Here is a 14,086-nt window from a genome sequence, read left to right as displayed (position 1 = left end):
AAGTTGGCAGTTCAGCACTACATTCTCAACGGCAATCAGTGATAGGGCACTAAAATGTTCCTCGTGAGTGACTTCCATATCTCATGAATTAATAGAGAGAGAAAGTAAAATTACACAAGGTTATTTGCAAAAATACTTAATATATATAGTGCCATTTCATTACTACTATTCTATGAAGCATTGGGATTGAAAGTCTCCACAATAACATAGCTACTGTTATGCTCACATACAGTGTTGAGTCTTTTCAACTCAGCTTTCCTGCTTGATGTATGGAAAAAGTAACTTCTCATGCTCTCTTTTGATATTATAGAACTTGGATTTCCCATTGCTGATTTTAACTTCAGGCGAGATATAATCGCAACATGAAGACATAATTTCAGAATTGCAGGCCTCATCACAATCAACAAAACCGAGGAGACCATGACTCACAGCAACTAGAGCAGCTCAAGCAAAAAAACTACCCATTTCAACTGCAAATGAAACAGCCAGGCTCAAAATGAAAAACCAGTTACTGGTAACTTCCCACTGCCCGTTGAATTAAAACATATTTTAACCAGCACACTCCTGGATTATAATTTCTTTAAGTTGATCGGTTTGCAGTAAAACTGATTCCCTGTAGTGTGATGTTGCAGAGGAGCATAACTGCCACATTATAGCAGAACGACCTGTACTTATTAAAACTTCATTCATAGAATGTGGGTGTCACTTATCAGGCCAGCATTTATCACCCAGTCCTAATAACCAGAAGGCAGCTAAAAGTCAACCACATGCTGTGGGTTAGGAGTCACTTCTAGGCCAGACCAGGTGAGGACAGCAGTTTCCATCCTTAAATGACATTAGTGAACCAGATGGATCTTTTTCCTAACAATCAACAATAGAATAATCAAAGGCAGAGGGGCATAATCTCAGAATAAAGGGCATCTAATTAAGACAGAAATGAGGAGGAACTTCTTCTCTCGTAAGCTAATAAATCTGTGGGGTTCTTTGCCATCAGGTGCTGGAGATGTTTGGTTGTTAAATACATCCAACGCTGAGATAAACAGATTTTTTTAATCAGTAAGGGAATTAAGGGTTATGCGGAAAAGTCAGGAAAATAGAATTGAGGATCATCAGATCATCCATGTTATCACTGTGTGGCAGAACAGACTAAACGGGCCAAATTGTCTACTTATGCTCTTTCGCAGGTCATTCACGTTAGCATGAACAACAGAAAAACATTTTTTTTAAAAAAACAAGGACGCAAAATGTCCTCGCCAAATGTTAAAATACACATACAGTGACAAGTTAGTAAGTTAAATAGAAACATGCCTTTTATTTCAAGGATAATGAACTATGATATTTTGGAAGTATTGCTAAAGTCATACAGGATATTGCTGCCACTCAACTCAAAACTGTGTACAGTTTTAATCTCCTTTTTAAGAAGTGGTAGGGTTTGCTCTCAAAGGGCATAGGTTTAAGGTGAGGGGGAAAGATTTGTAAAGAACACGAGGGGCAACTTTTTCCCCAGAGGGTGGTGTATGTATGAAATGAGTTGCCAGAAGTGGTAGAGTTGGTGTTATTACAATATTTAGGACAGGTGCACGAATAGGAAAAGTTTAGAGGGGTATGAACCAAACGCAAGCAAATGGGACTAGTACAGTTTAGGATACCTGGTCGTCATGGATGGGTTGGATTGAAGGGTCTGTTTCCATGCTGTATGATGTTCTCTAAGCAGTTCAGAGAAGATCGATTCCTAGAATAAAAGAATATGATGAAAAGTTGAGTAGGTTATGAATATAGTCACTGCATTTTAATCTTAATAAGTCAAAGTAACTCATATGTCAGGAAGGATATACTGGCCTTGGAGCAGGTTCAGAGGAGGTTCACGAGAATGGTCCCAGGAATGAAAAGCTTAACATACGTGGAACTTTTGAGCACTCTGGGTCTATACTCGATTGAGTTTAGAAAGATGGGGTGTGGGTTGGGGGGGATTTCCATTGATAAGAGAGACGAGGGCCCGAGGGCACAGCCTGAGTGTAAAGGGAACCTTTTAGAATGGAGATAAAGAGAAACTTCTTCAGCCAGAGATTGGTGAATCTATGAATTCACTGCCACAGGAGTCCAAGTAATTAAGTACACTTACAACGGAGATAGATAGGTTCTTGACTGTCAAGGAGACCGAGGGTTATGGGGAGAAAGCAGCAGAATGGGATTGAGAAACCTATCAGCCACGATTGAATGGCTGAGTAGACTCGGTGGGCTGAATGTTCTAATTTCTGCTCCTGTCTTATGGTATTTGAAGGGATTTGACAGGGTAGATGATGAAAGGAGGTTTCCTCTTGTTGGGAATCTACAGCTCTGGAACATTGTTAAATGGGAGACCACTTTATTTTGAAACTTAGAGATGAAGAGGAATTTCTTCTCTCAGTTTTTTAAACTCTACAACTCAGACAACATTCAAGACTGGGTCATTGATTATGGTCAAAGTCTAAGTTCGATAGATTTTTGATCTATAATGGAGAAGAGTACGGGGGAGAAAGGGGGAGAAACAGGCAAAAAAGTAAAACTGAAGCCACAATCAGATTGCCATGATCATACTGAATGCAGGAGTGAGACCAAGACAGCATCTTATTGTTGCTTCTATGTCTTAGAATATCCTTTGACATCCTCTAGAAACAAAAATATATACTGTTGGGAGTATATTTCTGACTATACTTATTTGAGAAAGCTGTTCACTTGTATAGTGAACAACACTCATGCACATTTTCTCCTTTGCTTTGATGTAGGCCATTGACACTGAAGAGCATACTAATTTAATATACTACACATACACACACATCCTTATGGTAGGAAATAATTACGGAACTCCAAACATGATTGCATCACTGCAGCCAAATCTTTAATGACTGCTTAAAAATTTGTAAGAGCAGTTCTGAATGTACGTTCACTGAGCCAGAAAGTTCATTTTCAGATGTTTCATCATCATATTAGGTAACATTATCAGTGAGCTTCTGGTGAAACACTGGTGGTATGGTCCGCTTTTTTATTTATGTGCTTAGGTTTCCTTGGGTTGGTGATGTCATTTCCAATAATGATGTCACATCCTGTTCTTTTTCTCAAAGGGTAGGACATGGGATCCAAGTCAATGTGTTTGTTGATAGAGTTCCAGAGTGCCTTGTTTCTAGGAATTCTCACGTGTTCCAGTTTGGCTTGTCCTAGAATGGATGTGTTGTCCCAGTCAAAGTGGCGTCCTTGCTCATCTGTCCTTAAAGATACTAGCGAAAGTGGGTCATATCTTTTTGTGGTTAATTTATGTTCATGTATCCTGGTGGCTAGTATTTTGCCTGTTTGTCCAATTTAGTGTTTGTTACAGTTCTTGCAAGGAATTTTGTAAATGACATTAGTTTTGCCTATTGTCTGCATTGGGTCTTTCAAGTTCATTAGCTGCTGTTTCAGGGTATTGGTGGGTTTATGGGCTACCATGACGCCAAGAGGTCTGAGTAGTGTGGCAGTCATTTTTGAGATGTCTTTAATATAGGGGAGACTGGCTTGGGTTTCTGGATGTGTTTTGTCTGTTTGTTTGGGTTTTATTCTGAGATGTTAGTGACTGTGTTCAGTGGGTTCACTGTGTCCAAGGAACTTTCCAGTTCAGTGAGCAAACTTACATCCAGAACCTCAATCTGAGCTACAAATCTTCCCAGAATTTGCTGTAGGAGCAGTCTTTCAATACTGGAGTCAGAGGATATTTAAGTATACACTCAAGGTTTTGCCCCAACGTTTTCCTTCTTCTCTTTCATCCATCAAGTAACTTTCTATCTGTGGCACTAGATATCCATCAGATCTCAGGGAAATGCAGACCTTAATCTTGGACGCTGGTAACAGAGAATCAACTATTCTTCCAGTTCTCTTTCAAAAATGGTGAAATCTGAATTCAATAAAATATTAATTTAAAAGCTAGTCTAATGGGAACCACGTAACCAGAGTCAATCGTAAAAAAATCATCTAATTCACATATGTCCTTTGGGAATCCTATCTGTCATCTTATCCGTTCTGACCTCTATGTGACTTCAGAGTCTCAACAATATGGCTACCTTTGACTGCCCTCTGAAATGTCCTGGAGAGACAGGTAGACTCGATCAAAAGGTCAAAGTGAGGCCTGCAGATGCTGGAGATCAGAGTCGTGCTGGAAAAGGACAGCAGGTCAAGCAGCATTTGAGGAGAGGAAAATCAATATTTCAGGCAAAAGCCCTTCATCAGGAATGAGGCAGGGAGTCTCCAGGGTGGGGAGTTAAATGGGAGGAGGGTCGGGTTGGGGAGAAGGGAGCGAAGAGTGCAATAGGTGGACGGAGGTGGGGATGAAGGTGATAGGTCAGAGAGGAAGGTGGAGTGGCTAGGTGGGAAGGACGATTGGCAGGTAGAACAGGTCATCAGGATGGTGCTAAGCTGACAGGGTGCAACTGTGGTAAGGTGGGGGGAGGGGGAATGAGGAAACTGGTGAAGTCCACATTATGCCCTGGGGTTAAAGTGTTTTGAGACAGAAGCTCAGGCGTTCTTCCTCTATGCGTCAGGTGGTAATGGAGGGTGGTGGAGGAGGCGGAGGACCTGCATGTCCTCAGCAGAGTGGAAGAGGGAATGAAATGTTTGGCCACGGGTTTGATTGGTGCAGGAGTCCCGGAGATGTTCCCTAGAGCGCTCTGCGAGAAGGCGTCCAGTCTCCCAATGTAAAAGAGACCGCATCGGTAGCAACAGATTCAATGGGTCGATGTGCAGGTGAAACTTTGATGGATGTAAAGGGCTCCTTTGGGACCTTCGATGGAGGTGAGGGGGGAGGTGTGGGTGCAAGTTTTGCAATTTCTTGCCAGCAGCACTATATCCCATACAAGAATAAACAAATCAAAGTAAACAAATTGCTAGTTAGGAGACCAGTCATATATTTTTCAGAAAAAAAGTGTCTGCAAATACAAAAATCAATTGTTTTAGCATGCCACTTTTTTGTATACAAGTAGTATTTATGCCCAGTTTAGTGGTCAAAGTAAAGGGCTCATCTTAGATTAACATATGGTTCAATATTTTAGCTAGATTTGCTGTGCAAAGTATTGAATGGCTGAAATAATCTTTAACAGCTTCATACAGGAAAGAAAAGGGAGAGGCACTGATAAGCATTTATGAAACTGATTATCCAGGTCATTCAATTGCTTGCAATGTTAATTTTTCTTGAATAAACCACAGCTACATTCTGGGCAATCATGGTCTTCTCCAACTGCACTTCAAGACAGCCTTCGTTGTCACCTTAAAAGCAGAAATACCAACTGCTCTTTTTCTTCTCTTGCTAACTCGACTGATTGAAGACTAACTTGACCAACCAGCTGCTCACTCATCCAATCATATTACAGAATTGATGGTGCTGGATGTCTGAAAACAGGCATAAAAAGGTGGATAAATCCCCAGGATCTGATTGCCTAGGAAGCTAGAGAAGTGATTGCTGGGCCCCTTGCTAAGTTATTTGAATCATTGATAATCACAGGGGAGGTGCTGGAAGACTGGAGCTTCGCAGACGTGCTGCCAGTACTTAAAAAGAGGTGGTAAGGAACAGCCAGGCAACTATAGACCAGTGTGCCTGACATTGACGGTGGGTAAGTTGTTGGAGGGAAACCTGAGGAACAGGATTTACATCTATTTGGATCGGCAAGGACTCATTAGAGATAGTCAACACAGCTTTGACGTCTCACTAACTTGAGTTTTCTGATGGAGTAACAAAGTAATCAAGAGGATTGATGATGGAAGAGCGCTGTACGCGATCTATATGGACTTCAGGAAGGCATTTAACAAGGTTCCTCTTGGTAGACTGGTTGGCAAGGTTAGATCACATGGAATAAAGGGAGAACTAGCCATATGGATACAGAATTGGCTCAAAAGTATAAGACAGAGTTGTGACGGTGGTTGCTTTACAGACTGGAGGCCTGTGACCAGTGGTGTGCCACAAGGATGGGTGCTTGGTCCACTGCTTTTTTATCATTTCTATAAATGATTTGCATGTGAACATAGGAGGTATAGTTAGTAAGTTTGTGGATGACACCAAAATTGGAGATGTAATGGACAGCGAAGAAAGTTACCTCAGGGTAAAACAGAATCTTGATCAGATGGGCCAATAAGTGGCAGATGGGAGTTTAATTTAGATAAGTGCAAAGTGCTTGGAAAGGTAGATCAGGACAGGTCTTCCATACTTAATGGTAAGTTTCTGGAAGTGTTGTTAAACAAAGAGACCTTGGAGTGCAGGTTCATAGCTCTTTGAAAATATAGTTGCAGATAGACAGAACAGTGAAGGCATTTAGTATACCTTCCTTTATTGAGCATAGGAGTTGGGAATTCATATTGCAGCTGTACAAGACATTGCTGAGGTAGTGTTTAGAATATTGTGTGCAACTCTGGTCTCCTTTCAATAGGTAAGATATTGTGAAATTTGAAAAGGTTGAGAAGAGATTTACAAGGATGTTGCTAGGGTTGGAGGGTTTGAGCTATCGGGAGAAGTTGAATAGACTGGGGCTGTTTTCCCTTGAGCTTTGGAGACTGAGTGGTGACGTCATAGAGGTTTATAAAATCATGTGGGACATGGATACGGTAAATAGACAAAGTCTTTTCCCTGGATTGGGTGAGTCCAGAACTGGAGGGCTAGGAGAAAGATTTAAAATGAGCCTAAGGGGCAACTATTCATGCAGATGATGGCACATGTTTGAATGAGCTGCCAGAGGAAGTGGAGGAGGCTGGTACAATTACAATATTTAAAAGGCATCAAGATGGGTATATGAATCGAAAGGGTTTAGAGGGATATGAGTCAAGTGCTGGACTAGATTAATTTAAGATGTCTGGTCAGCATGGACGAGTTGGACTGAAGGGTCTGTATCCGTGCTGTGTATCTCTATACATTCGAATACTGCTGCTTGAACTGCTGATAAATTGTCCTCTGCTCTTCAGTTCATATCAGGAAGTCTTCAAATGGCACGGATCCTGTTTATGACTGAATAATGTGATTATGACAACTGCATTCCCATCTTGTCTTTTTATTGCTGAAACCAGACCAGAGATACAAATACATTTTCACACTTCTCTCAAACTTTGCAAAATAACTTTGTCAGCACTTCTGGTGTTCTCCTTGGCCACTTTCTCAAGTTGAACCAGATTGCTTGCATATTCAGGAACTCATTCAATAGCTAAATGAAGGGTTTTTGACACTCTGACATGACTACGATTTGGAAGCTACTTCTTCACCATAGTCTGCCTACTCGATCTGAATGGTGAATTAGAATCTCAATAAAACTCAGACAATGGTGTTTTTTTCACTGATTGTTGGGCTGCCTAGTCCACACATTACTGATCTACAATTTCACTCTACCCATATCCATCCTACCATTTTCATGGATGTGCACAAAAATTCCAAAAGAACACCTGGAAGAATTTTCTAACTGTTTCATCGCACAGTTCATCTGATAGGCATAAATCAAAATTCATAAGCATTTCACCCAAAATGCTGTTGTGATGTAATGCTCTCATGCTTTGAACACTGCCGGCTGAATTAATAAAAACTGGTGATTTTGCCAAAGTCTTTCAGGAGCCTCCAAACGATCCTGGTGTTTGGCCACATTATGAGACATTCTGAATTATTAAAACAGCCAAATCAATTAGTTGTTCTGAAATCTTTGCTAAGTTCAGGGTTTGATTTGGCCTTCGTAAATGCACGTACACATAAGGCACTTCTCGTAACGATGTAACGATTCTGACAAGTTAAAGGTGCATATTGTTGCAGGTTTCTTAAGATTAAGCCAATGGTCAGTCCCTACATCATGGCATATTTGGTCTTGGGCAGCTTCATCAGAGTGAATTCCACCTTCCATTCTCACAACAGTTTATTCACCAACACCAAATTTCCTTGTTATGGCAGAAGTATTCAATGAGTTAAAAAAAACATTACAGCCAGTAACTTGAAACCAACTTTTCATTTTAATTGCTGAAGGACCCATTTCCAATTGTTTTGTAAAGCATGCTCTGTGTGAGTTAACAATTTTGACAGGGTAAAGAAAGATATTCTATTTCCACTATTTAGAATGTCAGTAACTCAGTCATAAAGTCATAGAGATGTACAGCATGGAAACAGACCCTTCAGTCCAACCCGTCCATGCCAATCAGATATCCCAACCCAATCTAGTCCCACCTGCTAGCACCCGGCCCATATCCCTCCAAATCCTTCCTATTCATATACCCATCCAAATGCCTTTTAAATGTTGCAACTGTACCAGCCTCCACCACTTCCTCTGGCAGTTCATTCCATACACGTACCACCGTGTGTGAAAATGTTGCCCCTTAGGTCTCCTTTATATCTTACCCCTCTCACCCTAAACCTATGTCCTCTATTTCCCCGACCCCAGGGAAGACACTTTGCCTATTTACTCTATCCATGTCACTCAATTTTGTGAACATTTATAAGGTCTCCCCTTAGCCTCTGACACTCCAGGGAAAACAGCCCCCACCTGTTCAGCCTGTCCTTATACCTCAAATCCTCCAACCCTGGCAACATCCTTGTAAATCTTTTCTGAACCCTTTCAGGTTTCACATCTTGCTGATAGGAAAGAGACCAGAATTGCATGCAATATTCCAACAGTGGCCTAACCAAAGTCCTGTGCAGCCGCAACATGACCTCTCAACTCCTGTACTCAAATACTCTGAACACTAAAGAAAAGCATACCAAATGCCTTCTTCACTATCTCCACTTTCAAGAAGCTATGAACTGCACTCCAAGGGCTCTTTGCTCAGCAACACTCCCTAGGACCTTACCATTAAGTGTATAAGTCCTGCTAAGATGTGCTTTCCAAAAATGCAGCACCTTGCAATCCATCTGCCACTTCTCTGCCCATTTGTTGAAACCTGAGGTAACCTTCTTCGCTGTCTACCCTACACCTGCAATTTTGGTGTCATCTGCAAACTTGCTAACTGTATCTCTTATGCTTGCATCCAAATCATTTATATAAATGACAAAAAGTAGAGGACCCAGCACTAATCCTTTTGGCACTCCACTGGTCACAGGCCTCCAGTCTGAAAAACAAACCCCCACCACCACCCTCTGTCTTCTACCTTTGAGCTAGTTCTGTATCCAAATGGCTAGTTCTCCCTGTATTCCGTGAGATCTAACCTTGCTAACCAGTCTCCCATGGGGAACCTTGTCAAACGCCTTATTGAAGTCCATATAGATCACATCTACTGCTCTGCCCTCATCAACCTTCTTTGTTACTTCTTCAAAAAACCCAATTAAGATTGTGAGACAAGATTTCCCATGCACAAAGCCATGTTGACTATCCCAAATCAGTCCTTGCCTTTCCAAATATATGTACATCCTGTCCCTCAGGATTCCATCCAACAACTTGCCCACCACCGACGTCAGGTTCACCAGGCTTGTCCTTACCACCTTTCTTAAACAGTGGCACCACGTTAGCCAACCGGCACCTCACCTGTGACTATCGATGATTCAAATACCTCAGTAAAAGGCCCAGGAATTACTTCTCCAGCTTCCCACAGAGTTCTAGGGCACACCTGATCAAGTCCTGAAGATTTATTCACCTTTATGCGTTTCAAGGCATCCAGCACTTCCTCCTCTGTAATATGGACATTTTTCAAGGTGTCACCATCTAATTTCCTACAGTCTATATCTTCCATATCCTTTTCCACAGTAAATAATGATGCAAAATATTCATTTGGTATCTCCCCGTTTTCTGTGGCTTTGTACAAAGACCACCTTGCTGATCTTTGAAGGGCCCTATTCTCTCCCTAGTTACCCTTTTGTTCTTAGTGTATTTGTAAAAACCCTTTGGATTCTCCATATTTCTATTTGCCAAAGCTATCTCATGTCCCCTTTTTGCCCTCCTGATTTCCATCTTGTGTACTCCTACTGACTTTATACTCTTAAGGACTTGTCAGAGTAGCTGTTACCTCTCTACCGAAATTCTGCTCAAAGCTAGCATAGAAGGCATTGAGACGATCTGGGAAGAATGTGTCATCGTCTGCTATCCTGCAGATGTCATTCAACTGTGGAATTCAGTTATCATAGAGTCATAGAGATGTACAACACAGAAACAGACCTTTCGGTCCAACTCAACCATGCCGACCAGATATCCCAACTCACGGTCACAGCAAGACAGCTCGGAGTGAGATGACTGTTTCCGCTAACAGTCCAAAGATGTGCAGATTAGGTGGATTTGCCATACTAAATTGCCCATTGTATTTTAGGATGTTCAGGCTCGGTGGATTTGCTTTGGTAAGTGTAGGGTTACAGGGATATGGTAGGGATGTGGGTGTGTGGGGGAGAGTTGGTGTAGACTCAATGGGCCGAATAGCCTGTTTCCACAATGTTGTGATTCTATGATAATCTTATATAGTATCCTCACCATACCCTTTGGTCTGTATCTAACTTCCTGAATCTTAACCAAACTTTAATTCAGATTTATTTTGCAACTGTTGACCTTTGGAGGTAGTGTTGGAAGTATTGGAATGTATGAAGGTGGATAAATCTTCTGGTCCTGACCAGATATATCCAAGAACTTTGCAAGAGGCTAGAGAAGAATTTGCGGGGGCCCTGGCTGATGATTTTGCATCATTGTTAGCCATAGGTGAAGTCCCAGAAGACCGGAGGGTAGCAAATTTTGTGCCATTATTCAAAATGGGCTATAAAGAAAACTGTAGACTAGTAAGCCTAACATCTGTGGTAGTTAAGTTACTTGAGAAGACTTTGAGAGATAAGATATACATGCATTTTGAAATACAGGATTTGATCGGCAGTAGTCAGCATGGCTATTTGTGTGGGAAATCATGTGTCACAAGTTTGTTAGAGTTCCTTGATTAAGTGAACAAAAAGGTTGATGAGAGCAGGGCAGTAGACGTAGCTATATGAATTTCAGTGAGGCCTCTGATAAGGTTCCACGTGGTAGGCTACTGTGGAAGGTTAGATTGCATGGAATCCAGGGGGAGCTGACAAATTGCATACATAATTGACTTGATGCTAGGAATCAGAGGGTCATAGTGGAAAGATGCTTGGCGAACTGGAAGCCTGTGACGAGTGGTGTATCTCCGGGTCAGTGCTGGGCCCATTATTGTTTGTTATCTATATCAATGATGTGGACAAGAATGCGGTGTTGTGGACAGTGAGGAAGTTTATCAGAAAGAACAGCAGGACATTAATCAGCTGGGGAAATGTGCCGAGAAATGGCAGATGGAGTTTAATATAGGTAATTGTGAAGTCTTGCATTTTGGAAACTCAAATCAAGGTAGGAGACTTACAGTGAGTGGTAAGGTCTTAAGGACTGTATGGAACAGAGGGACCTTGGGATTCAGCTGCACGGTTCTCTGAAAGGAGAGTCACAGGTAGACAGGGCAATGAAGGCAGCTTTTGGCACACTGGCCTTCATCAGTAAGGGCATTGCGTATAGAAGTTGGGAAATTATGTTGCAGTTGTACAGGACATTGTGTTCATTTCTGGTCACCTTGTTATAGGAAGGATATTATTAAACTGGAAAGAGTGCAGAAGAAATTTACAAGGATATTGACAAGACTCTAGGGTCTGAGTTATAGGAAAAGGGTGGACAAGCTAGGATTTCTTTTTCTTTCGAGCAGAGAAGACCGAGGGGGAATCTTATAGAAGTGTATAAGATCATGAGAGGCGTGGACAGGGTGAATGCACCCAGTCTTTTTGCCAGGGTTGGGGAATCAAGGACTAGAAGGCATCAGTTTAAGGTTAGAGGGGAAAGAATAAAAGGGAAGCTGAGAGGCAACTTTTTATTTTAGCACAAAAGTATATGTAATAGGCTGCCAGCAGAAGTGGTTGAGAGTGTACATGAACAACTTTAAAAGGCATTTGGATAAATACATGGATAGGAAAGGGTTAGAAGGACATGGGCCAAGTGCAAGGAAATGGGGTTAGAGTGGATGGACATTTTGGTCGGCATGGACCAGTTTGGGCCAAAGGGCCTGTCTCTGTGCTGTAGGATTCTATGACTCTTGGAAGGACCACAGAAGCATGAGCTGAAATTTAGGTGACTCACCTGATATAGTTAAGATGGCTACCCTTGCTGTGAACGATTTCTTAAATTTTTTAATAGTGAAACGTTCCTCTGGTCATCTGAATGAAAGATACACATACCTTTCACAGACACAAAACTTTTAAAATAGGGAAACTAATTTTGATTAAAGTGAAGGTAATTTATTAGAAATACATGGTAAAACACAACGACAAACATTCATGTACAGAATGTGAAAATGTTAATTTCAAGCATCAAGGGTATAAGCACAGGTATGTACAGAAATAGTTATTTTTACAGAAAATATTTAGTGATTTTAGTAACTTAACAATTCTTATCTGAACATGTTTAAAAGTAATTAGAAAATATATTAGTCTTAAACTAGGACCAAATGTTAGTTTGCTTCAATATGTTCATGGAGTTGTCCTTTTTCTTTCCAGTTCTGGAACTTTTTGTCAAAACTGCAAATCATATTTAATGGCTTTTAAACCTATTAAAACTACAAATGGAACACCGAAGGATACTTAAAATGGAAGTGACAACTTTTAAAAATACGCAGGAAATTTTTTTGCCTTTGAATGAACATGGTGAGGCATTTTACAGGACACATTTTGAATTGAGTTGTTGTTGATACAAATTTCTGGCAAATGTGCAATTAAACAAAAAATAACATAACAGCAGTCTTTCTAGCCATTTGTATTAAAAGGTCAGCCAACTGCTACTCTCATTTGCTAATGGTCTGCTTTCTAACCTCATCCGTTGGCTACAGCTTGAACATGACGAGTTTTGATGCAGTCACCTTCATTTCATTTGTATAGTCAGCATTTCAGAAGTTTTCAGATTTTGTGTATGCTCTGTAGTTCCTGCTATATAAGTATCAAAGTACACCCCAGCATAGTCACAGACAAGTATAAAACAGCAAGTGATGAAAAGAGCTATGCAACTTTTAATCATAGCGTGAAATGGAACAGAACAAGCTATCAAGATTACTTAAGGCCTACAGAACACAAATATTTTTCCTCCTTTACCCCAAACTTGCAACCATACAAATTCACAGGAAAATAAAAGTTACCTGAAAGGAAAAAGAACACAAGGAAATAAAGAGAAGTGGAGAAGAAAGATCATTTTAAAAAAATCATTTTAATAACCACTTTTCAAAGGACCTTATAGCTAATTATGTACATTTGATTGTTATATGCTGAAAAGACGTATGGTGCTTAATCTTATCATCATGCACTCATAAGAGCAAGCATAACACCAACTTTTAAATAATCTAAACACTTTATATTGCAGGACAAAACAGAGAACTATAGGCTCCACAAGCAATTAAATAATGGCAGAAGCTTTGATACGTTCCAATTTTTTTTTTGCAAAGAAAAACTAACCCCTTTGTAAGAATACATATTGTTTTTAGCAAGCATTATTGAACCACATTACAACCATGACTGATGATTTTAAGTTGGCAGTTTGCGTAGAATTAGCACATTCAAGTTTGATCAGCAATTGCTGGTCAGTGCTAACAGTTACGATTACTGTCAATAAATAGCAGTGTACTCAATCATTAGCAAACTATTGAAGATGTTGTCAACGGTGCTATTAAGCTGCACTTTCTCCAAACCTGGTAATTCTCAGACTTACTCCTAAGTCCTCTGCTACTCTATGCTACTTTCTCCCCACCCCCACCCTCTTCTAGCTTATCTCTCCATGCTTCAGGCTCTCTGCCTTTGTTCCTGATGAAGGGCTTTTGCCCGAAACGTCGATTTTACTGCTCCTTGGATGCTGCCTGAACTGTTGTGCTCTTCCAGCACCACTAATCCAGAATCTGGTTTCCAGCATCTGCAGTCATTGTTTTTACCTTACTCCTAAGTCTGGCAACTTTATGAGACTCTCCTTCTAGTCTTATCTTTGTCAGCTTGTGACTGATCTTGTTTACATTTTTACATTTTGAAGAAATGTACAGTTGCTGTAAGACATGTAACAGTTCTTTGAAGACTATCCATTATCAATGGACAGTCATGCCTTCTAACGCATTTTCCGAATGCAGCTCAGTC

At 40.7% G+C, this 14,086-nt stretch overlaps 1 protein-coding gene across 3 annotated transcripts in view; it reads right to left on the bottom strand.

Annotated features, from left to right (window-relative positions):
* Nucleotides 1–14,086, bottom strand: part of bmpr1aa (bone morphogenetic protein receptor, type IAa) — a 281,777-nt gene that overhangs the window by 197,099 nt on the left and 70,592 nt on the right. Inside the window, exon 2 of one of the 3 annotated variants that reach the window (XM_060854179.1) lies at nucleotides 1,650–1,732. The exons of the other annotated variants lie outside the window; for them this stretch is intronic. The gene's annotated coding sequence lies outside the window, so the exon portion shown is untranslated. The remainder of the gene's footprint in view (nucleotides 1–1,649; nucleotides 1,733–14,086) is intronic. 3 annotated transcript variants of the gene reach the window in all.

This window comes from Hemiscyllium ocellatum, chromosome 43 (assembly GCF_020745735.1).
Source record: "Hemiscyllium ocellatum isolate sHemOce1 chromosome 43, sHemOce1.pat.X.cur, whole genome shotgun sequence".
Lineage (NCBI taxonomy): Eukaryota > Metazoa > Chordata > Chondrichthyes > Orectolobiformes > Hemiscylliidae > Hemiscyllium > Hemiscyllium ocellatum.
This window is presented reverse-complemented; position numbering and strand designations above follow the sequence as displayed.